The 15,441-nt window shown below is 43.9% G+C and overlaps 1 protein-coding gene across 6 annotated transcripts in view; it reads right to left on the reverse strand.

Moving 5' to 3' along the window:
• Positions 1-15,441, reverse strand: part of KANK4 (KN motif and ankyrin repeat domains 4) — a 104,020-nt gene that overhangs the window by 73,307 nt on the left and 15,272 nt on the right. The window lies entirely within an intron of this gene.

Genomic DNA, 15,441 nt, shown 5'->3' on the forward strand with positions numbered 1-15,441 from the left:
ATGAGATGCATCCCAGAGCCCTGGGAGGGGAAGGGTGCCCAGCAGATCAAGTACTTTCTTCTCTTAAGAAATGGAGTGGAATGAGGAGAGGGAAGAAACCCAGAAGGAAAACCACCTCAGGGGTTTCCTTGGGAAGGCTCGAGCACACACGATGCCTGCTTTTCTTCCGGGGTGAGAGGATTCTTGGGGAGCAGCCACTCAGCGTGTACGTGCAGCCTGGTGGCAGCTACTGAACTCGCTTGCCTGACTGACGGTGGCCCCCGAGCACAAAGCCCACCTCCATGCCAGGCTTCACACAAATGCCTCCTTCACACCCACTCGGGCTGGCATGTGCAGCTCCAACCCCCAGGTCCCTCCCCAGCTGAGGACTGAGCAGTCCTGCCTCCCGGAGCACCACAGGCCTGGTGCAGGGGCGGGGCTGCTTTTATCCTGCCAGCCCTGCATCCCCACGCTGGCTCCTTCAAGAAATTCTGATGGAACTGAAGGCTGATCTGTGATCTCTCTGATTCATGAGGACTTTCAGAGGCTGGCCCATTTTCTCCTCATTTATTGGACCAAGCAATGTCCTTGCAGATCCGTGCCCATATTCAGGAATAAGTCAGTTAAGTCAGCCAATAAATGTTGATTAAAGGCTTCCTGTGTGCCTGGCACTGTGCTAAACAGTGGGGATAAAAAAAGGGGGGCAAAACCCTGCCCTCTAATCACTATTATCATTATAATCATCATTATATCATTAGATTACGGCACACCTTGACATGGTTGTCCCTAGACATCTTAAACTCAGCATGTCCAAAAGTGAACTCAACATCTTTCTCCCAAGCCCTCCCCGCTTCCTAACTCCCTATTCAGTTTAAGGAACCCCAATACTACACTTCCCATACTCAGTCACCCCACAGATCCAGGCTGTTGCCAAGTTTTCTCATTTCTACCTTCACAACATCTCTTGTTTAAGCTCCCTTCTCTCCAGGGCCATCAGCCCCACCCTGGTGCAGGCTCTCCTCACCTCACACCTGGAGTACTGGTTGGTATCAACCAAAAAGGGGGTAGGGAGATTCCTGAGTCACTGGAAAGTGAAAAGGTTGGAAAGAAAACAAGAAAACAAATAAGAAAGCAAGAGAAAAAGGAAGGGAGGAAAGGAGGAAGGGAGGGAGGGAGGAAGGAAGGAAGGAAGGAAGGAAGGAAGGAAGGAAGGAAGGAAGGAAGGAAAGAAGGAAGGAAGGGAGGAAGGAAGGAAAGAAGGGAGGGAAGAAAAGAAAGAAGAAAGAGAAAGAGAAAGAAAGAAAAAGACAAAGAATGGTACAGCGGAGAAATCATTGGCTCTGGAGTCAAAAGACCTAGCTTTGAATCATTCCTGATTCTTACTACTTATGTGACCTTGGACACGTCACCTAATATCCTTGAGACTCAGTTTCCTCATCTGTAAAATGAAGGAGTTAGACTAAATGGCCTTCTAGCAATAAATGTACAATCCTATTTTTAAGAAAGCACTAGAAAGGGAGGGAATAGAGAAGTGGGGGGGCACGGGGCAGGGAGCACATGGTAAATGGTTGTTGAGCGGACTGTAGGACCTGCCTGGCACCTGAATACTGGATGTGATTTGAGGACCCACTAGACCAAAAATATCTCCCCCATCTGCTGGCCATGGGTGAATGCAATTCTCTCCTGTGAAATTTAATACAGGCTCAAGGCATCACTGTCCAAGAGAGCTACGAGTAAGATTCCTTCAGCCCTAAATCCCATCATCCCGTGAAATGTAATCCAGGACACCAACTGTATTCAGGATTTTTTTCGCCCTTACTCATGACTCCCCTGTGAAGTTGTTCTATTTCCTCATTGGTGAGGGGGTGGGAAGGGTGTGTCCTGAACCCCCTCCAGAGGCACAAGAACCCTGGGTTTATACCCCTCAGGGATCCCTTAGATAGAAACTCACCTGGATCCCACAGAAGTATTTATTTACAGATCATCAATTATTGGATAGTGAAGCAAGCCTGGAGGTAGACAGGGAGGAACGGGGAATGCTTAGACTGGAGGAAACCAAAAAGTCTTGGGAGAGACAAGATCGTTGTCTTTCAGTACATATTCCAGGCTGACCTGTTCTAATTCTTTAGCCTCAGAAAGCAGGCAAAACTCAGTCCCACATGGAACCACTTCCTAGTAGAGCCCATCTAAAAGTGTAACAATGGTACTCAAACAGGTAGTAAGCTCCTTGTGAGTGGAAGTGTTCAAGCACTGGCTAGATCCCCACATGTTGGAGTTTCCGTGGTGGTTGGAGGAAGCGAGTGCTAGACCAGAAGATCTGTAGGGTTCCTTCCATCTTTAAAGCCTATGACCCTAAATTTCCTGAGTCTATGTAATTTCTGGTCAAGTACAAATCTGATCCATATGACCTTTAAGGTCCCTTCCAACTCAGAATCTACATGACATCATCTAGGGCACTTTAGGCTACATCCACTGCCCTCCCAGAGCAGAGCCCCAAGCCCTGGGCCAGGGGTGGGGAGGATTACTGTCCAGGCCTGGGGGGAGGGGGTCAGCAGAAGGACCCTGGTCACCTGGGGAACAGGGAAGAGAAAGTCTTCTAACAAAAAGGGGTGTGTACATCAATGACAGGCTTTGCTTCCAGTACAAGCATGTGGACTTGTATATACATATACATGTCTTTGCAGGCTAAACAGTAAGCCCCTTGAGGGCAGGAACTACTCTCTGCAGCATCTAGCACGCTGCCTGGCAGAAGAGTTCATAAATGCTTGTTAACCAGCTGTCTAACTGATGGTGGGTGTGTTCTCTAAATATCACTACATACCCCCTCCAAAAATAGACGGACGAAAGGTGGAGCTCTGTACCTGCCCTCAGGAAAACCTTCTCAGGTCTTCCTTCCTTGAAGGGTGACACGGTGCTCAATCACTGTCTGAGGATGAGGACGATTAGCAAATTCACAAATGGGAGTTCTGTTTAATTGTGCATTTTTAGTTCAGACTTGTCTAATAACATGTTCTGGATAATAGGATCTTAGAGGTACAGCTGGGGGGAGGCCAACTAGTCCCCCCCCACACACACACACACTTTACAGAAAAGGAAACTGAGGCCCTCAGAGATGAAGTGACTTATCCAAGATCACACAAGAGGCAGGGTCAAACCTTCTCAGAACTATTAACCCTACCTCAGAAGTCGTATTTAATGACATTAAGTATTCATGAGCCACTGATGTGTTTGAATTTCCACAAACGTTTTTTAAATTCCCTATCTCACAGAAGGGACCCAGCCTCAGCCAGAGTCGTAATGGAGGAAGAAAGAGGGTCTTCAATCAGACAGTGACTGGCCCTAACCACAAAAGTGTGACCTGATCTTTAACTGATAAATTTGCCAACTGTATGTGACGCCTCCTTCTCGATTTAGGACCAAGGCGCCACTGGCCTCCCATCCAATCAGCGGTCAGGCCAGGGGACGTCATTCTTCCTCTCCCATCTCTGTCCACTCACCCAGATATCCCCCCAGTTCAGGCCCTGCTCACCTCTTTCTGGTCTAGACTACTGCAATAGCATCCTGTCTGGTCCCCAGCTTCTACCCTCTCCCCACCAGTCCCTCCTCCATGCAGTCTGCCAGATAATCTTCCTAAAGCACACGCCTGCCAACGTCACTCACTCCCTGATTTGGGAGAATACGGGACTGAGGTTCTATTTTAATACTCTGGGGGATAGGGGAAAAGGGGGCAGAAACTGAGGCAAACAAAGGTTAGGTGACTTGCCCAGGCTCACACATCTTGACAAGTGGCCGAGGCAGGATTCGAATTCAGCCTTCCTGACTCCAGGTTTAGCACATTCCACCAGGTTTACATAATGGATTCCCCCATCCTCATTGTTAGTGCCTACAAACACACACACAGAAATTACTTTATATTTTTTACATTTCATAGGTTACAATTTAGTTACTACACAAATAAATTCTGTGTACATTTGGATTTCCCCCCAGTAGACTGTCCACTTTTCAAGAGTAAGGTCTGTGTGTACACACACACACACACACACACACACACACACAATTAGGATGGAAGCTTGGTCCCAGATTCCCCCAGATCAGACGCTCCTGTCTCATCCAGTCCCAACAGTTCCATGAGGAAGGAGCCACAATAGTTTCCAGGTCCTGCTTCACCCCACATTGGCTAAACATAGAGCCGGCTTCAAGAATCAGACGTTCTCCATCCCCTCTGGCTCACCTGCAGCCTTGAATGCAAATGGTTGATAAGCGCTCAGCCACTTTTCAGAACAGCTTTGAATTCTGGACTTTGTTGTCCCCGAAAAATCAATTTTCAGCTAATTCTCTGCGGCTCTTTACATGCCTGGCAGCTGAGATTTCACTGGGCACAGGAATGAATATCCAAGGAACAAAAGAGGGCCAGGCAAGGCTGAGTCAAGAATGCCAAGGAATCAGGGCTTTCCACAGCCTTAACAAACCGAATGTCTGCATCACTACACAGACTCTAAGTGTAGCTCGGTGGAGGGCCCTCAAAGAAGGGCAGTGTGGGGCAGAGGTGAGAGAGTCAGACTGTCTATGCCAAGCGCCTTAACATCTTGGTGCCTTAAAGTAACTCTTTAATTATAAATTATTCCTAAATGGTTGGTCTACATTGGGTGGCAGAAGCTTTCATAAGAAGACTCTCCTATCTCAATGAAAAGGTAGGTCTGGGCCAGGAAAAAATAAATTTGCAGTCAGAGTTTTTGTAACAAAGTTAGAAACATTTTTTGCTTGTGTTTCCAATATAAGGTATTTATATAAACTCCAAGAGGGAAGAGATTGTTTCAATTTTGTCTTTGAATTCCTAGGCCTTGGCACACATAGCTCTTAATAAATACCGGTTGGTTGATTGACGATTGAATTAAATTCACCAGTCATTACTGACTCAATGTCCCAACGCCAAAATTCCAACTGGTGGAGCATGAAGAGAATCCAGAGAAATTTAGGAAGATTTGTCTGAACCAAGTTAACAGAAGCAGAAGGATGAGTTGAGTGACCTGTAAGCCATCAGAACTCAAGCAGTGCAATGATCAGTCTTGTACTTATTTGTTATGATTCTGCTTATTCTTATATATACATTTGTGATCCACCCTGCAGAATGTAAGCAAGGATTGCTTCATTCTTTGTCTTCCTATCCCCAGAGCTTCCCACAGTGCCTGATACATAGAAGGCACTTAAAAACTCCTTGTCCATTGACAGCTCCAGATGGCAGATGATGAAACATATCTCCTTCAATTTGGGAAGGCAGGGAAATCATTGGGAATACAAAGATTTTTAAAATATCAATAGAACATTTATGTTGTTGAAAATAATTTCTCAAGAAATAGTCAGACGATAGGAGCGCAGAGTTCATAAATTAAGACTTGTAATTATTAGCAACTACATGAAAGAACGTGCCAAGTCACTAACAATATGAGAGACATAAATCAAAATCACCCTGAGGTGATGTGAACCTATGTGAACCTAGGCAGGCTACATCACCACACCGAGGGACCTCAGTTTCCTCATCTGTAGAATAGGAGGCTCTTAAATGTCTTTTTGGTCAAGGACCAAAGGGTAGCCTGGTGAAGCTTATAGAGTTTTCAGAATAATACATACATATTAAATACATATTAAATAAAATACATAAAATAAAATATATAGGATAAAGGAAATCAATTGTATGGTAAATATAAAGGAAGAAAAATCCAGGTTCAGGGATGGCCCCTTCGAGCTCTGAATTGTTGATCCTACTTTGATGGTTCTATGAGCTTCTCAATGTTAGTACTCCCCCCCACATACACAGCCCCACTCCAGCTGCTCCCATCCAGTACGTCTTGGCCGTGTCCTCCAGAAATGGCCTCAATTCACCAATGGTCTTCTTGACATTTTTTGGTTTTTTTTTTTTTAACCTGGGCCCTAAGGCAAACCCAGGGCTGCCCATCTGGACCCCTCCCCCTTGCCCACCTCTCATTCTGACCATAACATCAGGACTGGCATCTTTTCAGTACTTTCTTCCACCAAGTCTGATCAAAGAGACTAGGCAGGAGCTGTTTCGGCTCCAGATGTCATTTTCTTTTCATCTTTGTCATTTCTTCTAATTCGTTGTTCTAATCATTTCCTAAATTTGTTGCTGATTATGACCTCTGTTCTAAGTAGCATAGAATCTGATTGCACACAGACCACTGACTCCAAAATGATTCCCACATCGATAACCAGTTGCTTCCTGTTTCTTGGGAAAGAGACAGTTTTTTTTTTTTTTGGTGTATGGTATAACTATTCAGGGTCTTACTGAATTGCTAACTTCTCATCTGCGATTTGGTGGAATCCATTGGATAATAATAACAATAATAATAATAATAATAGCTAACAGTTATATGGTGCTTTAAGGTTTGAGAAGTACTTTACAAATATTATCTCATATCCACCTTTTACAGATGAGGAAACTGAAGCAGATAGCAGTGAAGTGATTTGCTATTAAGTGTTTGAGCCTAGATTTGAACTCAGGACTTCCTTACTCTAAGTCCAGTGCTCTGTGAGCTGTACTACCTAGTTGCCTATGCCTAGGATTCTCCATTCTTATGAAACTTACCACTCCTCACACATGATGTTCAATCTCCCATCTCTGGGTCTTTGCTCTGGCTGTTCCAGTGCCTGGAATATACTCCCTTCTCACCTTCCCCTCTTGAATCTCTAGCTTCCTTCAAAATATGACTCATGTAGTACCCCCTACATGAGGCCTTTCTTGAGCTCTCCTTCCCCCAGCTTCTAGTGCTTGTTCCAAATTACATTGTATAAACTTTGTATATATTTTTTATATTTATCTCTCAGTGTACTGGTTATTTCCCCCAATAGAATGTAAGCTCCTTGAAGGCAGGGACAACTTTGTTTTTGTCTTCTTTATCTCTAATACTTAACACAGGGCCTGGCCCATAGTCGGTACTTAATAAACGTTTATACATTGATTCATTATGTATGAGGCAGCTAGATGGCTCAGCTGATAGAACTCTGGGCCTAGAGTCAGAAAGACTTCAGTTCAAATCCAAGCTTGGACGCTTATCGTCTGTGTGACCCTGGGTAAGTCATTCGACCTCTGTCTGCCTCAGTTTCCTCGAGGTTGCTGTAAGAATGAAATAAGATGATATTAAAAGGCATTCTGTAACCTGAAAGTGCTAAAAGGTCCTTTCACCTCCTTCAAACTTCTTCAGCAGATCAACAACTTCACTGACATGGATGGCGCCCACACAGAACATGGCCAACTCCATACAACAGGATATGGTCCTTGTGAGTCACTGTGGCCAAAAGAATCCATCACTGTGCACTCCATCTTGTGGAGATAAATAAGTCTCCCTGAACTTTGCATGGCTGGTTAGAGATGACACCTATGGCCAAGCTTTGACCTGAAGTCTTTCCCACCCGGTTGGGCCCATCAGAACAAAAGATGGATATGCCAGGGACCAACACTTCTACATGGCGCAGAGGTGAGTTAAGACGCCCTTGCAAACAGCCTTTAAAGAGTTTCCTTTGGTTCCCCCTTGAGAATGGGGACTGTTTCATTCTTTCTCTTGTATCCTCGGTCCTCGGTACAAAGAAGGTACTTAATAAATGCTTGCAGATTGACTGACTGATTTGCTCTACCTTGTGAAGGCAGCTGGCCTTGAAGAGACCTGGTTTTGACTAGTTTTGGGCAGGGTCAAGCTACATAACTTCTTTGAGACTCAGGCTCCTCATCTGTAAAATGGGGATGATAATCTACCTTATGGCATCTTTGCGAGAATCAAAAGAGATAATTCATGCAAAGCACTTTACAAGTCTTTAAGCACTACACGAAGGCCAGTTATTATTACTACTGTTTCTTTTGAAAATGGCATTCTCCCTTGAAGAATGTAATGGAAAAGAATAAACACATGGGATCACAGGATCGTGGACCTAGCAGAAGGACCTCAGAGGCCATTTTACAGAGGCTTAAAGGAGGGGAGTGACTTACTCAAGGTCACACAGGTAGAAAGTGATCTAAGTGAGATGTTTCGGTGGAGATGCTTCATGAATTTTGACTAGATTGGGGATTCTTAACCTGGGGTCAATGAATTTGTTTTAAAAATATTTATATTGCTACATTTCAATAATCAAGTCAACAAGCACTGATTAAGCACCTACTGCGTACCAGGTCCTATGCTAAGTACTGAGGATAGAAGGAAAGTTACAAGCCAGACCCTGCCCCCAATGAGTTTACAGCCTAATGGGGGAGAGAACATGGAACCAGCTACAGGGCTTCTTTGTCATTCTCTGCATTTAAAAACATTCTTCTGAAAAGGGGTCTCTGGCTTCCCTGACCTGCCCCGGGAAGACACATAAAAAGGTTAAGCCCCCAAGGAGAGGAATGCTGAGCTTTCTTCCAACCTCCAAGTTCTGGGATCAGATCAGTCTGACAAAACCCCTTCTTCTGAAATGCTGAAATCCGCCAGGTCCATGTGGGCCAGAGGATTCTGGGAGGGATGGTCTGAACAGACCGGTCGGCAGCATGAGTTCCAAGGGGACTCAAGGAAAAGACACAAACAGGAAATGAGTCTAAGTGTCCAAGCCCAGGTCCGGGTTCAAGATTCAAGTCAGATGTGAAGGAAGCAGGTGAGAAAGGCAGATCATCCAGGAAGAGTAGGAGAAGCCTCTTGGGAAAGACGGTGGCATTTAAAAAGTTTGAGAGACACAGTATCTGGGTAATTAATCATTTAATTAATAATGCTGGCATTTTACCAATAAAAGGGTCAGTGACACTCTTGAATGCCAGAAGACCAATCATGGCAGTGAGCTCACAGTTTACATGCCCTTGGAACAGTGGGTGTTCCTGAGGCTGGCAATCAACTCTGATTGGTCAACAATTAATGAGAGAATGAATATTACAATGAGAGACTAGGCTATATTACCACGAGGGTCTTGGGGTGTGTGACTTGGATCACCTAAACCTTGGTCAAAGAGACTTATCAATTTCCATATCACCTGTCCGACAAAGGGAAGCATCTACATTTTCCCAGACCTGTGTGAGTAAACACAATGAGCAGGAATCCACCCATTCACCTCAACTTAGAATTTCTTTACTGTCTTTAATTAGATGTTAGCTTTCTTGTCTGGGAAAGTTTTTAAACAAGATTTCCCACACTAGTTGATTTCTGGATGAGGAAGCAGAAAAGGGGAAAAACCCTGGTCCTCATTCAATAATTAGTAATTAAATATAAGAGAGAAATAATAATTTCTCTCAAAGTCAGTCACCATGCCCCCCAATTAATGCTTACTGTAGATGAATTTATCAAGTTAGCCTTAGAGAGATCCTGAGAGAATGGGTCACAAAACTGAGAAGTTTTGATGGGGTTAAAAGAAAAAAGAATACTCCAAAAGACAGCCCCTAGATGGTCAGCTCTACCGGGACCCCTCAGTGAGGCTTCCTGGGCTACCACTCACATTTCCATAGCACTTAAAAGTTTAACAGAGCATTTTCCTCACATTCCTAGGAGGGAAAGGGGTATGACTTTTATTATTTCAATTAAAAAAAAAAGAAACTGAGGTGTAGCTTGCCTCAGGGTTATAGGGTGTAAAGCTGTCAGGGAATTTGGAAAGCATCTCCTCTAAGCTTCTTATGGGACAAAGAGGGAAACCAAAGCCCACAAAGGGGCAGTGACAACCCTTGACCCAGAGGTCAGGCCCTGAGCCAGGATCTGAGTGTAAGTCCTCCCAAACTAATGTTTTTTTTGGCACACTGTATCAATTCTAAACAGACCCAGACCAACACTCACCTAAAATACTGACACGTGAGCCTTTCTACGTGAGAAAATACATGTACCTGATTTTGTCGACCTTCCCCGGCAGCTGTATAAATAGCAGTGGGTCAAGGGAAGTTATCAAACAAGGCTTGGATGGATGCCTCTGCTAATGAACTGCTTGCAATTGTAATGCTAGCCTGCATGTTAAAAAAAAGGGGTGGAAAAAGGCATGTAAAGTCCATTTACAGAAGGCTATAATTCAACCCAGATTTTTCTTTTTTTCTCTCAGGAAGGCCTCAGGAATAGTGGGGGAGGGAGAATGGTCAGGAGTTACGGCAGCACATTTGAGCAGCGTGGCGATGGAATTTGCAGAGAAACCTGACAAGTGGATGCCTGGGGTCCCAGTGACAGCTGATGGTCACCTCTCCTGACTTGGGGTGGGGGTTGGGAAGGGGAAGGGGCATCCCCTGGACATAGGAAGCTTTGGAGACAGGATGGGAAAGGAACAGAGAGTGCAAACCAAAGCCTGTTGGGGGGGAGGAGAACCCTTGTCTCCCCTCAAAGAATGTAAGCTTCCTGAGGGTGGGGAGAGTTTCATTTGGGTCTCTGTATCCCCAGCACACACTTAATATAAGCCAGTGAGAGATAACATACACAGAGTCAGAGACACACAGAAACACAAAGGGAAAAAACAGAGATATTCACCCAAAGACAGCAAAACAGAGAGACTACAGGATTTTGATCTGGAAAACCAACCTCCTCGTTTCACAGATGAGGAAACTGTGACTCAAACAACTTGAATAATGTAACCAAGATAACATAGCTAGAAAGTAACAGAGCTGGGATTCAAACCCAGGTCCTCTGACTTCAAGCCCATTTACTAGAAAGAGGTAACCAAACACCAAACTATGAGAGTACACAGTAGGTGCTTAATAAATGTTTTAGTTGAACTGAATCACATTCTTTTCCTTCCTTTAAGCATGGACAGAGAGGAAATCTCATAAAATCAAAAGAAAGCTGACCGGTTGTTCTATAGCTAAATTTCCAATAAAACACTTAAATTAAAAAAAAAAAAACCTGTTCTACATATAGTCTGAATTTCAAGGCTTTTAAATCTAGATTCTGACCCTAGGTGGTTTTGGAGCAAGAATCTCTGTGGGCCTCAGTTTCTTTTTCTGTCAGGTAAGAAGTTTGGCCCAGATGACCTCAAATATTCTTTCCAATGCTAACATCCATTCATTCCAGAAACATTTGCTGAAGGCCTACTATGTGCAAGGAAGGTGCTGTGAAGGCTACAGCAACAGTCAGGGTGGGGAGCTAACACATGCTTAAGTATAACCCAAAGACAGTGCAATGAGTTCACAGGAGGGGCAGAAACAAAATGGCGGCAGGCCCAGGAAGGAAAAAGTCACTTCCACCTGGGAGATCAAGAAAGACTCCACAGAAGAGGAGTTACTTGATCTGGGCCTTGGAAAGAAAGGCAGGTAGAAATTCATCAGGTCAAGATGGCGGGAGAGGTGACTCTCCAGCCGTAGAGAATGATGAAGACAACAGCCCAGACCCAGGAGGGCTCAGGACATGTCCAGGGAAGAAAAAGCAGACCGGTTTGGATGGAGCATGACAGGCATAAGCATGAGTCATATTGAGGAAAGTCCTTGACTTAGTCCAGACATTGTTTGAGAGGCCATGGGGAGCCATGGTAGGTGTCTGAGCAGGGGAGTGATGAAGTCACAACTCCTGCATTGGAAAGACAAATCTGACTCTGTGTGTGTATGTAGAGGCCCAGCCTGTGATCCTCTCTCCAGGGCCAGGAAGGATCTTTTGAGCTCAGGTGTTGTGAGCTGCAGGAAAACTAAAGCAGATCAGGCGTCCACACTAATTCCAATACCAATGGTGTGAGCACCCAGGAGAAGGGAGGCCGCCAGGCTTTCTAATGGGGAAAGGAAGGAACCCAGGTGGGAAAGAGAGAGTGGCAAAGCTTCCCTGCCAATCAGCAGCCTGGGCAAGAGAGAGAGGCCAGCTTCAAAAGCGACATACTCATCTGGCAGAAATGTGTGGGGTGGATTAGTGGAATCAAATTCCATTTAACCACAAACTCTTATTAAAAGCTGATTAGAGGCCTGCCTTTCTAGGCTTTTAATAAGGATTTGTTGAAAAAATTGAATTTAATTCTTCCAATCCTTCCAATCAAACAAAATTATCCAATTAAAAAAAAAAGCCTACTCCATGTAAGCCAAGAGGTTGCAGGGGATAATGGGGAAGAGTCAGAGAAACCTGAGTTCAAGCAATGCCTCTGACACCAGCTGTGTGACCCTGGGCAAGTCTCTCTCAGTGCTCCAAGGCAACTCTAAGATTCTCAGCAGCAGAGCAGCGGCATCGGTGGAGGGAGTTTCCTCACTTGGGAGTTCTTCACAATGAAATCACAGATCTAATCTAAAAATATGCAAAGCACTAGACCATTAATCAATAAGCACTAATTAAGTGTCTGCTGTGTGCAGGGAACTGTGTTAGGTGCTTGAGGTACAAGGACAAAAATGAAACAGGCCCCACTTTCAAGGCACTTTCAATTGAATAGGGAATGAAAAGAAAAAGATACAAATTCCTGATACAAAGCAGACTACGTCAGATCCAAGGAGAAGTTCAAAGTGTTGTAGCAAAAAGGAGAAAAGGGAAAGCTCACTTCCTGCTCGAAAGAAGGAGAGCAGGTTTTATGGAGAATGTGGCATCTAAACTAGGACTTAAGGGATGAGGGAAGGGAGAGAGAGAGGGGAGGGGGGAAGAGAGGGGAGGGAGAGGAGGTGGGAGATTGGTGGGGAGGGGACAGAGAGAAAGTAGATAGAGGAGAGAGAGAGAGTGAGAAGAAACAGAGAAGACAGAGAGAGGAAGAAGAGAGGAGATGAAAGAAGAAAGAGGGAAAGGGAGAGAAAGAAGAGAGAGGAAGAGGAGAGGAGAGGAGAGAGACAGAGAGAAAGGAGAGAGGAGATGAGCAGGAATAGGAGAAAGAGAGAGGGGGGATAGAAAGATAGGAGACAGAGAGAAGGGGAGAGGAAAAGAGAGTGGGGAGAGAGACAGAGATAGAGAGAGCTTATCTTACCTCAGGAATCTATCCCCAATAGATAAATGCTCAAAAGCTACGAACAGGCAGTTTTCAAAGGAAGAAATCTAAGCTATCAACAGCCATATGAAAAACTGTCCTAGATCACCAGTATTTAAAGAAATGTACATCCAAACAGCTCTAAGGTTCTACCTCACTCCCATCAAACTGGTAAAGTTGAGAAAAAAGGCAAATGACAATTGAGGGACAAGCTCCAGAGAGAACAGACACCCACTCCCCCACCCCAACCCCCACTGAACGGCTGGTGATGCTGTGACTTAGCACGGCCATTCTAGAAACTCTGCTCCCAAAGTGACCACCCTCTCTGACATAACAATAAATCTCTACCTGTGCTTACATCCCCAAAGAAATCAAAGCAAGAGAAAAAGGTCCTATGCCTACAAAAAGATTTCTCACAGCTCTTTCTGTAGGAGCAAAGAGCTGAACACTGAAGGGATGCCCATCAAATGGGAAATGGCTGAACAAATGATGGCATATGAATAGAATTTAATACCGTTGTGACAAGGATGATTTCAGAGAAACTCGGGAAGACTTATATGAACCAGGACAGTGTGAAGTGCGCAGAACCAGAGAATAATTTATACATAACAATGTTATGAGACATCAGATCTCTGATCCGTGCACTGACCCGCATGCATGCAATGCATGCAATTACAACTGCAGAGAACCAACGAAGCATGCTACCCACCTTCTGAAAGAGGGCTGATGGACTCAAGATGCAGAATGAGACAGACATTTTGGACAAGGCCAATGTGTCCAAATTTATTTTGCTTGGTTATGCATATTTGTTACAGGGGTTTTACTTTTCCGGGAGTAAGAAAGGCATGTGCATAGACTTGGTGAAAAAGAAGGAAATAAAGAAAGAAGGAAGGGTCATTTGGAAAGGAAAAGCACAAATGCTGGAGACCATGTGGAGAAATTGGGACACTAATGTACTGCTGATGGAGTTATGAATTAGTCCGACCATTCTGGAGAACAGTTTGGAGCCATGCCCCAAGGGCCATAAAACTGTACATACATATGCTTTGACTCAGCAATACCACTGTTGCTCAATTGTTTTCGGTCATGTCTGACTCTTGGTGACCGCATTTGGGGTTTTCTTGGCAGAGATACTGGAGTGGTTTGCCATTTCCTTCTCCAGCTCATCTTACAGATGAGGAAACTGAGGCAAACAGGGTGAAGTGACTGACTTCAAGTCACGCTTAGGAAGTGTCTGAGGCCAGATATGATATCTAGACACCTACGCAGATATCTAGATATTCAGATGTCTGCTCAGGTAGATGAGTCTTCCTGAGTCCAGGTGTGGCACTCTATCCACTCTGCCACCTAGCTGCCCTGCAATAGCACTACTAGATCTGTATCCCAAAGAGATCAAAGAGAAAGGAAAAGGACCTAGGTGTACAAAATATTTAGAGCAACTCTTTTTGTAGTGGTGAAGAACTGGAAATTGAGAGAATGCCCATCAACTGGAAAATGGCTGAACAAGTTGTAGTGTATGATTGTGATGGAATATGATCATGCTATAAGAAATCACAAGGGGGATGGTTTCAGCAAAACCTAGGAAGACTTATATGAACTGATGTAAAGTGAAATGGGCAGAACCAGGAAAACATTATGATATCGCATGATAGTCAACTGTAAAAGACGTGTCTCCCATCAAAACAATGGCCATGATAAAAGATGTTATCCACTTCTATGACAGACTCTGAATGCAGACTGAAGAATACTTTTTTGGGTGGGCTGCTACATAGTGCAGTAGATAGAGCACCAACCACGGAGTCAGGAGGACCTGAGTCAAATCTGGCCTCAGACACTTACTAGCTGTGTGACCCCGGCCAAGTCACTTAACCCCATTGCTTAGCCATAAAAAAAAAAAGACTTTTTTGTTTTTACTTTCTCTATTATTCTTGGTTTTGTGCATGTTTTCTCTTGCAACATGGCTAATACAGAAATATGTTTTACATGTATAATTATGTTGTATTGCTTGTCTTCTCAAGGGATAGGAGAAAAGTGGGAGAGAGGGAGAGAATTTGGATCAAGAATTTTAAAAACTGAATGTTCAAAAAATTTACATGTAATTGGGAAATATTTAACAAAATAAAAAAGATATTATATATATATATATATAAACAAATTTAAAGAGTCATTGAAGCACCTTGGTTAAATACACAAAAGAGAACAGAGGTAGACCATGAGAAATCACAGACAAGGACAGCTTCGAGAACTACAGGTTTAATTTATTATATATTTTAAAGGAAAAGCAAACTGTGTAAAATAGAAACCTTTAGTTTCACGTACAATCCTCTTTTTTCTGTTCTGCTACATAGTTGTAGGTGCTCAGAATTTTAAAAAATTGTAATAACACTACCTAAACTAATTTACAAATTCGCTGCTACACCAATCACACTACCTTAAGGGGATACTTTACGGTTAGACAAAGTAATAACAGAATGCATTTGAGGAAACCAAAAGTCTAGGATTTCAAGGAAGATGATGAAAATATAGGTCCGAGGCGGAACTAAGATGGCTAGATTCCAAACTATACTATAAAGCACCATGCAAGCACCAAGACTATTTCATACTGAT

Source organism: Vombatus ursinus, unplaced genomic scaffold, assembly GCF_900497805.2.
Source record: "Vombatus ursinus unplaced genomic scaffold, bare-nosed wombat genome assembly UNPS02009824.1, whole genome shotgun sequence".
Lineage (NCBI taxonomy): Eukaryota > Metazoa > Chordata > Mammalia > Diprotodontia > Vombatidae > Vombatus > Vombatus ursinus.